This window comes from Rhinolophus hipposideros (assembly GCF_964194185.1).
Source record: "Rhinolophus hipposideros genome assembly, chromosome: 4".
Classification (NCBI taxonomy): Eukaryota; Metazoa; Chordata; class Mammalia; order Chiroptera; family Rhinolophidae; genus Rhinolophus; species Rhinolophus hipposideros.
In genome coordinates this window covers 62,321,188-62,335,169 of record NC_138050.1, presented here as the reverse complement: position 1 = coordinate 62,335,169, position 13,982 = coordinate 62,321,188, and the positions used below count along the sequence as shown (strand labels likewise).

Sequence of the window (13,982 nt, the reverse complement as noted above, 5' to 3'; positions counted from 1 at the left end):
AAAATTATGAGGCTATTTTGTAGATGGACCTTGTTGCCACCGGGATCGAGGCCGTTTACACCATTGTGGGCAGGGGTGCAAAGGTTTAGCAAATGGAGGTTAAGGAATAGCTCAGAGCAATTAGATGGCATGAAGCCCCAAATGCCTAGTTTGTCAGGATGAATCCAAGTTTGGCTCCTGTTGCTAAAAGAAAAAAAAATTAAAAAGCTATACACATGTTAGTCACAAGCAAACCTGAGGGCATGCCATCTATTATCAGCAATAAACAGATTTGATTCTTTCGTAAATGACATTGTCAGGGCCCAGGGGATTTGTCAGCACCGGGATAATCCTCAAATCATCTATCTGCCCTACCATGGTAATAGGAAATTGTCAGTAATAAAGTTGGTTAACAATTTTCTTGTCTGGTGCATTAAAGATTATTCCACAAAACCCAGAGAATCTTAACCAAGCAGCCTTCGTTATATGGTTCAACATTACACACCTTATCAAGTCTCACATCCATAGAGGCTATGAAGACTGTCAACTATGCAAGTTGCTGAGCCCTCACTCTGCGTAACACCGGCTAGGACTTCAGGAGTTTTTAATCCAATGTGAGCTATAGAACAGGTACAGAACTCAGCAGCCACAAAGTTGCAAAAATGCAAATGGTGTTCCACTCCCCATATACAAAGATGGTGCTCAGGGGGGCAGGTCGATGACGATGAAACTGTGGTTTCTTTTTTCCTTACCTTATTGTGCATGTGATTTAAATTTAGTGTTTTGAATACGTAATACATATACATGGTTCAAAAATTCTTTTAATTCCAAAAGGGATATAGTAAACATTTTTTCCCATTCCTTTCTTCACTTGCTCTGTTCCTACCTCCCCCTTGTCATCCACAGTATTATTTTATCCTTTCAGAGTTTTTAAATGATTGACTATAAGAAAATAAACACATATTTTTATTTTACTCTTTTTTTTACATAAAATATAGCATATAATACAATTGTTCCATGCATTGTTTTTTTCCCTTAACAATATCTCTTCTATTATACATAACAAAATAGCTTCTATATTTGTATGTGGAAATCATCTTTATTCTTACAGTTGCATACTTTCCTGTTTCATGTACCATACTTTTAAAAATTGCTGCCCTGTTGATGGACATTTAGATTTATTTTCCAATATTTTGCTATAACAAACACTGATGCAGTGAATAACCTTACCCATGAGTTCTTTCACATGTTATTACTATTGCAGTTTTATATGTGCTACCTGGTAGTGGCCAAGACAGGGCCTCTCCCCCCTGACTCTGTAAAGTAATAACCAAAATTCCTAATAGATTCTGACAGTAAGCAAACATCCTCTTTTATTTCCCCAATACACGAATAGCCAAGGAATCATTTCTGAAGCCTGGTTATACTCCTGTTTTCTTCAGCCTCCCCCTTATCGTTAAATGTCTCCTTCTTTGTTTCCTCCTATCACAACTAACAACCTGGGACTGGTTGCCTTGTGTGTTTTTAATCTCATCATTTTAAGCTGCATTTGGATTGCTATCATTTATTTCTTCTGAGAAGTAGGGCAAATGTTGCTAAATGATTTCTCACCTCTTCTTAATAAGTCAGCTTCTCAGTCATTCACTTGACAAATATTTATTAGCATCTACTGTGTCTCCAGCATCATTTTAAGCATTGATAAAATCGTAGCAGACAAAGTAAACTTAGTTCCCACCCTCATGGGGCTTACATTCTAATGGAAAGTAACACATCATAAACAAATAAAATGACAGTAATGGCAGGCAATAAACAAATCAATGCATAATATAATATCAGGTAGTAGTAAGTGCTCTGTGTCATTAATTGGTTCAAGGGTGTAAGTCCTTTTCAAATGACACACAGAAAAAGAGTTCCAATTCTCTTGTGAAATTTCTCGGAAGCTGCTTCCTTTCAAAACTTTCATGCTCAAGGAAGTTCTGGCTAGAGAAAAAGCTTGTTGATTATGTCTGATACTGACAGAGAGACCTGTGGTCATCTGAGCCATATACTGTCACTTTGGACTTACAGATGGCTTTAAAGTCACTCTTTAAGAAGTGGTTTGTATGTGGAGGTGCTCTTGGGAAGGTTTCTTTTACGAGGGGTATTAGTTTCTTATTGCCACTGTAATAAATTACTACAACCTTGGTGGCTTAAAACAACACAGCTTTATTATCTTACAGCTCTGGAAATCAGACATGCGAAATAGCTTTCATGGGGATAAAAACTAAGTGTCTGCAGGGACGCATTCATTCTGGAGGGAAGAAGCCATTTCCTCTCCTTTTCCACCCTCTAGAGGCCACCTGCTTTCCTTGATTGGCGGCCCCTCATCCTCTAAGCTTTATTCCATGTCACATCTGGTTCTTCTGACTCTCACCATCTTGTTTCCCTGTCTTAAGGACCCTAGCATTACACTGGGCCCTCCGAGGTAATCCAAGATCATTTCCTATTTCAAGATTTAATCACACCTGAAGTACCATATTCACAGGTTCTGGGGATTAGCAGGTAGACATCTTTGGGGGGAGGAGTTTGTTATTCAGCCCATCACACAGGTGATTAAGAAGCAGCAGCGGGGGAGCAAGATAATTATTAGCATACAAAGTGAATTAAAATAACGGGAAATTATGTAAAGAATAATCTTGGCCTCAAAGATTCAGCCCTTGGGGTTCAGTGTATGTTTTGAGCATCTAAAGTGTGCCAGGCACTGTTCTAGGTGCGTGGGATACGGCAGTGAACAAAACAGATAAAAGTCCCTACCCTCATGCGGCTTACATTCAACAAAGACATCACAAATAAACCCGTTATCGAGTAATGGAGAAGTGGATACGTGCTAGGGGGAAAAGGAAGAGTGGATCAGGGCAAAGGTTGGAAGCACCGCGAGGGCGGCGTCAGAGAACTCTCTGCCTGCAGACACTAGAGGGCGCTGTAGCACAGTTTGGGCGGCTGAGATTAGAAAGGGGCCTTAGTTTTATACAATCAGTATTGGGAAGCCTGAAAGGGTTTTAGAGGTTAGCTAGTCTAACTTCCTCCGTTTAGAGAAAAGCTAAGGCTCACGTCCACAATGTGGCCACTAGTTATTCTGCATTTGGCCTAAATTTGAAAGACAGTCTCCTCTCTCCCCAAGAAGGCCAGACATAGACGTCATGTGATCAAAGGCAGCTCCTGCCAGGAGGAGAGGCTGGGAGGGTTTTATATCAGAACAGCAGGAGGGAAGGATGATTTCAGAGTGTAGTTCTGTGTATGCCACTGTTGAAAAATCATTCCACAGAACTTCTAATGTGCCTCTTTCTAAGTGCAGTATTCTGAAGTCTTAAATCAGTGACTCTTGCCCATCAGCCTTTGAGACTCAACTTTGGTGAAAACAACCTAGATCCGTGAGACACCAAAAGGAAGGGAAAAATAGATTATGATAAAGAGCCTTTGGTGTTTATAACAAAAGAACAATGCAACTTCATTTTCCTAATCGTTACCGCTTTAAATGGTTATTTAAGCTATTTAAGCTTTAAAAAGGAAAGTAAACCACATTTTTATCCAATATCTCCTTGGGTGTGACTATTTCCCCAAAGTGTAGTTGAGCCAACACTGTATTTCTAAAATTAACAGTGCGAGTTATTCGAGTTTCATGACAATTATAAGACCACGTGGTAACAATGTAACATTTCTATTCAGACCTGTATTTTTTAGGGCACCAATTGGTTGAGATGAGCATTCCAGTGGTTTACATTCTGGCCCCAGACAGTCCCTTGCAACTGCTGTGTTTTCTCTGCTTGTTTTACTCTTTCCTAACACTTTCAGCCTCACTCTCCGTGTCCTGGGTGGCTGTGCCTTTCTCAGCAAAACCCCCAGGTTTCCCTGCCCCTCTGACCCAGAAGGAGTTGTAGCATGCTTTCTGCTTCCGTATCCCTTTTCCCCATATCACCAGAGAGCCTCAGAACCCACCCAGTTTTTCCTATTTACCTGTCTGCCTCTTTCACTAGACTGATAGCTTCTTTTTAAAATCTTTTTTTCTTGTTGTGGTAAAATACACATAACATCAAATTTACTCTTTTAACCGAGTGAAATGCATTAGTTGCATTACGTACATTCACGTTGTTGTGCAACCATCACACCATCCATCTCCAGAACTTTTTCATCTTAGAACTGAAACACTGTACCCATTAAATAATAACTCCCCATCTCCCCCTCCAACCAGCCCCTGGCAACTCCTATTATCCTTCTGTCTCTGAACTTGACTACTGTAGGAAACTCAAATAAGTGGAATCATATCGTAGTGTGTGTGTGTGTGTGTGTGTGTGTGTGTGTGCGCGCGTGCGCGCTCGCCTGTCCGCTTTCACTTAGCATGATGTCCTCAAGGTTGTTCATCCATGCTGTAGCCTATGTCAGAATCATTCAATTAGCTTCTTGAGGTCAGGAATCACGTCAATACATGTTTAAGTCTGAGTTGAAAAAAACGGGTGGATATGAATGTAAAGTAATGAGATCTGTAAACAATCTCAAAAGGAAGGGAAGTATCCTGTGCCAACAGAGTGAGCCCACAGATCAAGAGGCCACAGTACCTAACTCCCCACACCAACCTGCCGCTTCACTTCCACCTTCCAGATCTTATGCACATGTCTCTTGTGAACAATTCCAATTTGGACCCACACAGGCAAAGGAATTCTGGGAAAAGGGGTTCCATCTGAGCTGGGTCAACCATGTCAAAGGGACCACAATGCGATTAGAGCGTATTCCCGACAGGAGAAAGCTTCCATGTTGACCAGACATAGATAAGAACCAAACTCTCAGCTTGTAATTTTACATAGTGGATAATTAGAAGAATTGTCCACAGATGGTCTCTGGTTCCATATATTTCAAACTTTGTTTCTCTTCTATTAGCCACATACTTCTGAGGTCAGGTGCCCTAGGGGACACATTGTTATTGGGATATAGCCTCTGACCTTGTACCTTTATGCAGGTGAGTCAAGACAGTGGGTAGTAGTTATTTCTGGAAGCCATTTCTAACCCAGGACTGCTAATAATAACTAAAAACAGAAGTGATGGCAAATCACATAAACATATTCAACTAAACCTAAAACAAATATGTCCCAGGTCAACTTCTCCTTATCTGGAGCCCCCCAAAATGCTGAAGCCACTCCGGTGCCACTTAACACAAAGGAAGTCTGAGAGGGGGAAAGTTGGAGTAGGCAGAGAAAGGGTCTTAACCACTGGTAGTTAGTACAGTTGTACAGTTTACAAAAACAAATGGCCTTGTGAACACATTGGTGAGCAGTTGGAAGAAGCCCGTGCAAGTCAGGGACCCTAAAAATTAACTTCCACTGGCTCAGGACAAATTTGCCTCTGGCTCTTTCTATACAAAGCATTAGTTGAATTTATTTTTGTTTTTAATTTATTAAGAATATTTTCCAACATACACAAAGTTGAAGAACACATAATAAACCCCACTCCTGATTCCATTTCTCTCCAACCCACTCCTACCATCCTGCTCTACACCACCATTTCCTTTCACCTGGAATGCTAAACTCACTTCCTAATTGCCCTAATTCCAATCTCACCCACCTATAACCATTTCTCCTATAATGAATAGAATGATTTTTTTTCAAAACTGAAAATCAGATCATGTCTTGCCCCTGCTACAATCCTTCCAAGGCTTCTGTGGCTGAGACTGGTTTTATCCTAACATCCTTTCTCTCCTTCTACCTCAGTAATAGAACCTCTGAAGTTTAGGTGAGCACATGAGGCCCCAAATAAAGAATACATTCTCCAGAGTTCCTCCTTACACTTAAGTGTGGTCATGTGACTGAGTTCTGACCAATGAGGTTGTGTGCAGTTTCCTGGCTTGTTGAAAAGAGCAGGCTCTTCCTGCTACTGTGACAGACACATGGCTGAAGTATAATAGAAAAGGTCATGAGGTAAACGTGGGAATGAAGAGCATTATGGAGCAATAAGATAAAAGGGGCCTGGGTCCCTGACATAATGGACCAACCTATCAGCCCTAGAACTCCTACTTAGACTTTTACATGAGAGAAATAAACTTCATCTTGTTTAAGCTCCATTTATTTTGGGTTTTCATCACAGTGCGACCTAATTCTAACTAATACTACTTCTCATCACACTTAGAAGAAAATCCAAACTGCTTACCAAAGTCCAGAAAGTTTCACATGATGTGGTCCCGTTCCAGTATAATCCCTCCACTTTCCCCCTCACTATGCTCCAATCACTCTGGCTTTCTTTTTTTGCTGCTTAAACACACACACACAAAAAAAGAAAGAAAAAAGAAAAAAAGAAACAACCCACTGCTGCCCCATGTACCTACCACCCAGCTTCAACAATTAATTACCAGTGTTGGTTGATTTTTCTAGTACCCATCACTACCACCCCAAATTCATTATTCTCTCGAGGTGTGATATTTCTGGTTCTTAGCCTTCTTTCTCAGATCTCTGCCAGGTTCTTTCCCCACCAGATTGCTTAACTCAACAGGTCATGGGTGAATTTATTATTCACCCTGATAAATTTCATGTGGTTTTTTAATGCTCTTGGGGCAAACATACTTTATTTCCTTTCAGTTTTAGGGACTGTCAGTAAAGACAGATTTGACTAGCCTCAAAAGAAAACTCTGGATCCTTTTCTCTATTAGAGCTAGAAATACATCCTCCAGAAATCCACATTCTATGTAGATAAGGTTTTATAAAACTTTATTTAAAATATATCAAAATTAGAAAACAGTTCTTAAAACCTACAAGTTTGTAATCTCATGAAAAACCTCAGCAAAACCACAACAGTCCTGGTAAGAATGGGTACAGCTACAATTTCTTCAAGCAGAACCTGAAAGAAATTGAATCCATTAGCAAATAAGTCTTTGGAAGTCTTACTTTGTGTAATAAGCCTTAGATCGGGGCATTCTTAATAAGGATAACCACTCATATGGCAGTTCTCAGAGTTATAACGAGGCTGGTGGAACATTTTCATCTTATATTTATTAAATATCTGCTGTTTACAAGTCGCTGAGCCAGGTGCTAGGGGCATACAGCAGTGACCGATATACCACGTTCTTGCTCTCAGAGTTCACTCTGTTCCTACACTGGATGGTGTTTCTAAACCAGAGCACTAACAGCGAAGGTGGGACTGCTCGAATGTCCCAAGCCCTGCCCCCTAAGTAATAAGGACTCATCCAAAAAGCTCACCTGATTGATAGGTTCCTTCCATGTTGTGAGCTACTATTTCTCCCACTGGGGAAAAGGGAACAATAAGAAAGTAAATTCACAAATACACAAGTAAACATTGTGATGAGGGCTGCGATGGAAATTATAAGGTTGCTGTGATAGTGAAATTAATCAGGGTGGTGTGTGTGTGTGTGTGTGTGTGTGTGTGTGTGAGAGAGAGAGAGAGAGAGATACTCTAGTTTGGGTCATCTGCATGACAGTGGCAGGTAGGATAAGTGTCCTGGAAGATGAGAAGGTGTAGTGGTGAGCCTTCTGGGGAGTGGGAACAGACTGTGCAAAGGCTCTGAAGTGGGAGGGGCTTAGTGAACTTATAAAAACATGGAAAGAAGACAGGGGGCTGAAATAAGATTGGAAAGACAGGCAGGGGCCAGAGCATATAAAGCCTTCAGGGCTGCAGTACAGAACTTGGGTTTTACTCTAAATGCTTCCCATTAGAAGCCACCAAAAGGTTTTAAGAAGGGAATTGATGTGGTCATAATGATAAGTAACTATCACTCCTGAACATTTGTTCTGGGCCAAGTAAAGTTTTAAGCTATCTATCTATTGATCTATCTATCTAAACTCAATATATCCTTATAACAACCCTAGGAGGTGAGTACTATTTACAGTCTCATAGACAAGGAAACTGAAGCACTGAGAGCTTAAGTAACTTGCCCAAAGTCACACAGCTGGCAAACTCTGTTTTAATACCTTAGCTGTTTTCCAACTGTGAAGTAGGAGGCATTTTATTTGCTGCAAGACTGGCAGGAGTTGCAGTGAAAGTTGTGTTTGCTGCAGGTGACATCAGCAGGCATTTCTCTGGCTCAGAAAACTGCCCGCAGCTGTTCTGATCCTATTACGGGCATACGTGGATGTCCCATACTGGATTAACTGTTAACCAAGCCGTGCACATGGTGAGGTTCACAAACTTTTGGAAGAGAGTAATTTAACAACAAAAACAACAAATTCCTAGAAAATGTGGTCTGTCAATAGCCGCCTTCAAAAACCCACAAGCACGGGGAGAGCTGGATTCAGTCACCATTAAAACCGCTCAAGAAGGAGCCATTCATTTGAACCCTCTGCCCTAAGGCCCCGCGGCAGCCGGGAAGTTCCGATGGCCGGAGGGAGCAGGGATGCCGAGCAGGGAGGTCGTGGCTTCGGGGACCAGCGGGGCGTGGACAAACCAGCAAGACACGCGTAGCGGAGGCAGGGGGTGAGAGGGGCGGGGTGAAGGTAGGGCGTCGTGGAATGAGGTAAGAGCCTTGCGTGGCGGGGTGTGGGGGCGTGGGGGCGTGGCCCGGGGCGGGGCGAAGTGCAGATTGACATGGCGGGGGCGGGGCGCGCGCGCTGGGAAGATGGCGCTACGTCTGTTGCGGAGGGCGGTGCGTGGAGCGGCGGCGACGCTGCCGAGGCTGTGAGTGCAAATCCCCAGGGCCCTGCCGCTCGGCGCGGCGCAGCCCCGCACGCCGCGGGCGTCCTCCCCGACTCCCGGCGGGGACCTTTCCCGGCCGGGGGCGCCGTGCGCCTTCTGCGCCTGCTCGACCTCTGTCCTCCAAGGTCGCAGTCGCCCCGGGAGGGTCGCTTGCATCGCCTGGGCTTCCTTGTGACAGGGCCCTTGCGTGGGCCCGGAAAATGGGTGCAAAGCTTAGATCTGTCAGCCCCGGCACACAAAGCTGGCCTCCTCCACGGAGGGTAACCGTGGACCTGCAGGTCGCTGTTCTGCAAAAGGCGTCCTGGAGCCAGCGCAGGGGCCGCTGCCCTGGGAATACACCCTCCGGTCGTTGGTTCTGCACTGCGGCTCCCGAGCGCGTGCTCTTCGGGCCCCTTCACACGCGGACACTCGTACAGATGCTTGTATCTGTTCATTTTTACAGTCTGAGGAATTAAGACACATTTTAAAAATGTGTATTTAAAAGTAACCAACCCATTACGTGTGAACACACATGGCATCTTTAATGAAAAATCGCTTTTCAGAAAAAAGTGAGAAGAGTTGCCTGGTTTTATATTTTTGACAATCTCTTTGGTTTCGTAAAGGACAATTGGAGTTCCATGTCAGTTGTGCTGGAGGAAACTTGCAAGGAAATTCTCGGCTCACACCGACGCAGATACTAGTGGGAAGAGGCAAGACCTCGGAGACCCTCTCCTCTCAAAGGGTGTCAGGGACCCCCAGGTGTCCTCAGGCCGCACTTTGAGAACCACTGGTCTGGCATTTGTGTTTGCTAACTACGTATACATACCATGCTTCCCCCAAAATAAGACCTAGCCGTATAATCAGCTCTAATGCATCTTTTGGAGTAAAAATTAATATAAGACCCGGTTTTATAGTAAAATAAGACCAGGTCTTTATAATATAATAACATAATTCATATAATATAATAATATAATACCGGGTCTTATATTAATTTTTGCTCCAAAAGACGCGTTAGAGCTGATTGTCTGGCTAGGTCTTATTTTCGGGGAAACACGGGAAGTTATCTCATTTGATTCCCTGACCACCATGTGAAGTCTGGTGACTTGTTTATAAAGATGAAACTGAAGCTCAGAAAGGCCAAGTGACTCTTTCAAAGCAGAGAACTGCAGGGTTCCCTTCAGAAACCAAGTCTGTGGCTGGGGAACTGTTTTATATCCCTGCTTCCTGAATCACCAATATCCTTTGCCAGGACCCACCTGGTTTTTTGTATGCCACCTTCTCATGTCCTATACCCAGGCCAATACATGGCTCTGGACTCGGGATCACCCCTGGCACCAGGGGGGTCATTGAGGTGTGCATGCAGACCCTTCCAGAAGGTTTCTTCTGGCCTGTGAAGGGGTCAGCTTCTGTGGCCTGTTCAACAATGGGTCCACACTGCATCACCTGCTTCTAAGGCATTTGGGGCTCAGCAAACAATGCTCTTCACTTCCATTAGTACACTGTCTCATTCTCAACACACCTGCACACCCCAGTGAGGCCATGGCACTAGGCTTTTATGCAGCGCGGTTTCCGGAGTATACCCTGTGTTAAATCATCTGGTCCTGGCACCTTCAGAACACTGGGGGATGAGAGAATGTCACTTTAGAGATGCCTTCATTTCTACCTTCGTTGGGTTGCACTTCAGGGTCAGGCCAGCGGACCTGCTTCTGCTGGCTTTTTTCTTCTGTTTTTAGAGTATCAGCACCACTGCTGATAGCAGGGACCATTCTTGCCCCTCTTCCTGACCCTCCAACATTTGCCCCTGATGCGGTGCTGTTCCAGATGCTTCCATGCCCATCCTGTCTCCAGTCCTGCTGCTCTTTGTGGCCACTGCTTATGTAAATACTCTGCCCTCAAGTTTGGGGAGCATAACTTTCCACTCTTACGTGTGCTATTGCCAGGGGTGTCTTTTCTTTTAAGCCCTCCCAGCTGACAGAGTGAAGAAATATATGTATGAATAGCAACCCATGCATATACACACTTACAAATATTTCTATCTGTAAGTATCTGTGTCTGCATTAAGCTAGACATGAGTTCATACTGTCTCCAATTCTAGTTCATTATGAAAAGGATTATTCTAGCCTCTTCCCCTTCCTTATTTGTAAATTTCACTTCAACAGTGAGAAACCTGGCTTTCACCATTCCCGTCCAGTTACTTAATTGTTCAGTTTCAACATACACCTATAGTCTGTGACAATTAAGTTCACAAACTCATCCTAGAAAAAGTGCTACGTACCTCATTGCTGAATATCACTGTGGTCACCTTTGAAGTACTCTCCTTGGGAAGCTATGTACCGATGCCAGCGCCTAGTCCACTCTTCAAAGCATTTTGGAATTCTTTTTCTGGAATGGCCATCACAGCTGTCGTTTTACCCTTGGTGTCATGAATGTCATCAAAATGTCTTCCTTTAATATTTCCTTTATCTTTGGGTAACGAAAGAAGTCATTAGGGGTCAGATCAGGTGAGTAGGGAGGGTGTTCTAATACGGTTATTTGTTTACTGGCTAAAAACTCCCTCACAGACAGTGCCGTGTGAGCTGGTGTATTGTCATGATGCAAGAGCCATGAATTGTTGGCACAAAGTTCAGGTCATTTTCATCTAACTTTTTCACGCAGCCTTTTCAGTACTTCCAAATAGTAAACTTGGTTAACTATTTGTCCAGTTGATACAAATTCACAATGAGTAATCCCTTCAATATCAAAAAAGGTTAGCAACATTACTGCAACAAGTTTGGGAACTTAATTGTCAGATGTCGTATAGTAGTATCCGAATTGTTAGACCATACTCTTTGGGAAAAAAATCTTTATCAACGAGAGTGCAGTGCTTATGTAGAGTTTCTTTCCCTTTAGTCTTGCAAGCTCCCTCATTTCCAGAGTTACATGGGTTAACACATTTTTCTCCGATCCCCTTCAGTGAGGTTGTTTCATACATTTATAATACAGTTAGATTCTCCTGTGACAGTCTGCATTCTTTCCTGGGATCCATGTACCTTCCAAATGATTATTTTTTTAATTGCCTATTTAAGGTTCACTCTTTTTGCTCTAAAGTTCTCTGGGTTTTGACAAATGCATAATTTCATGTATCTACCATAACAGTATCATACAGAATAGTTTTAGTTTCCTAAAAATCCCCTCTGTGCTTCAATCTATTCATCCATTTCCCCTCCATCAAAACTGCTGGCAAGCACTGATCATTTTACTGTTTCTATAGTTTTGACTTTTCCAGAATGTCATATAATTGGAGTTATACGGTGTATAGTCTTTTTAGACTGCGTTCCTTCACTTAGCAATATGCATTAAGGATTTTCCATGTCTTTTTATGGTTGGTAACTCGTTTCCTTTTATTGCTGAATAATATTCCATTGTGTAGATGTACCATAGTTTGCTTATCCTTCACTTATTGAAGGAAGTTTTGGTGACTTCTAGTTTTTGTTGATTATAAAAAAAGCTGCTATAAACATTCATGTGCAGGTTTTGTATGGACATTATTTTTCAAATCAATTGGATAAATACCTAGAAGTATGATTGTATGATTAGATTATATTTAGCTTTGTAGGAAACTACCAAACTGTCTTCCAAAGTGGCTGTACCATTTTTGATTCCAGCCATCAATGAATGAGAGTTCCCATTGCTCCACATCTTTGTCAGCGTTTAGTATTGTCGGTTAAAAATATTTTGTTAGATGTTCTAACAGGTGTGTAGTAGTATCTGTTGTTCTTTTAATATGTTAATTTGCTTTAACTTAAAATTCCCTGATGTCAAATGACATCAAGCATCTTGTTATATGTTTATTTGCCATCTCTGTATCTTCTTTGGTGAGGTGTTTATTTAGATCTTTTGCCTATTTCTTAATTGGGTTGTTTTCTTATTGTAGAGTTTTAAGTATTATTTGTATATTTTAGATATAAGTCCTTTATTAGATACATATTTTACAAATATTTTATCCCAGTCTGTAGAATATCTTTTTATTCTCTTAACAGTATCTTTTATAGAGCAGATGTTTTTTATTTTCATGTAGTCGGGTTTATCAATTTTTTCTTCCATGGATCATGCTTTTAGTCTTGTATTTAAAAACTCATTGCCAAATTCAAGGCTACATAGATTTTCTCCTATATTGTCTTCTAGAAGTTTTACAGTATTGTGTTTTATTCTTAGGTCTAGATCCATTTTGAGTTAATTTTAATGATAGGTATAAGGTCTGTGTCTAATTCATTTTTTTGCTTATTGATCCAATTCCAGCCCATTTGTTGAAAAAGCTGTCCTGTTTCCATTAAAATGCCTTTGCTCTTTTGTCAAAATCAGTTGACTATATTTATGTGGATCTATTTCCGCACTCTCCATTCTGTTATATTGATCTGTGTATTATTCTTTCACCAATACTTTGCTGTCTTTATTATTATAGCTTTTTATTTCTTTTTATTTTTATTGGGCAATATTGGGGAACAGTGTGTTTCTCCAGGGCCCATCAGCTCCAAGTCATTGTCCTTCAATCTAGTTGTGGAAGGTGCAGCTCAGCTCCAAGTCGAGTTGCCATTTTCAATCTTTAGTTGCAGGGGGCGCAGCCCACAATCCCATGCGGGAATTGAACCGGCAACCTTGTTGAGAACTCGCACTCTAACCAATTGAGCCATCTGGACACCCCTCTGGCAGCTCAGCGGCAGCTTGTTGTCTTCATTTTAGTTGTGGAGGGTGCAGCTCACTGGTCCATGTGGGAATCGAACCGGCAACCCTGTTGTTCAGAGCTCATGCTCTAAGCAACTGAGCCATCCAGCAGCCCTATTATGTAGCTTTATATTAAGTCTAGAAGTCTGGAGGGTGTCAGTCCTCCAATGTAGGTCTTTTTTTGTATTATGTTGGCTATTCTGAGTCTTTTGATATCCACAGAATAGCTTGCTGACGTGTGTTTGGGATTGCATTGAATCTACAGATTAAGTTGGGAAGAATTGACATCTTAACATATTGAGTCTTCTAATCCATGAACATGGACTATCTCTCCACGATTCCAGGATTTATTAAAATCTTGGTTTCTTTCATCAGAGCTTAATAGTTCTCTGCATATCGATCTTGAACATGTTTTGTTAGAGTTATACCTTCGTACTTCATTTTTGGGGTGCTATTGTAAATGATACTGTGTTTTAAATTTCAAATTCCAATTATTCTTTGCTGGTAGGTAGGAAAGCAATTGACTTCTTAATATTAATTTTGTTAATATCCTGAAAGTTTGCCATAATCACTTATTCCATGAATTATTTTTTGTTAATTCTTTGGGGTTTTCTACATAGACAATCATGTCATTTGCAAACAAAGGCAATTGTATT

At 41.8% G+C, this 13,982-nt stretch overlaps 1 protein-coding gene across 10 annotated transcripts in view; it reads left to right on the top strand.

The window, feature by feature from the left end:
• The first annotated feature begins 8,534 nt into the window (after positions 1-8,534).
• CLYBL (citramalyl-CoA lyase) overlaps positions 8,535-13,982 on the top strand; it is a 236,765-nt gene continuing 231,317 nt past the window's right edge. For 9 of the 10 annotated variants that reach the window (XR_013993199.1, XR_013993200.1, XM_081046043.1 and 6 more), the window contains exon 1: positions 8,536-8,632. The gene's annotated coding sequence lies outside the window, so the exon portion shown is untranslated. Of the gene's footprint in view, positions 8,633-13,982 lie in introns of all 10 variants that reach the window. The other variant, XM_081046037.1, reaches the window with a different exon arrangement.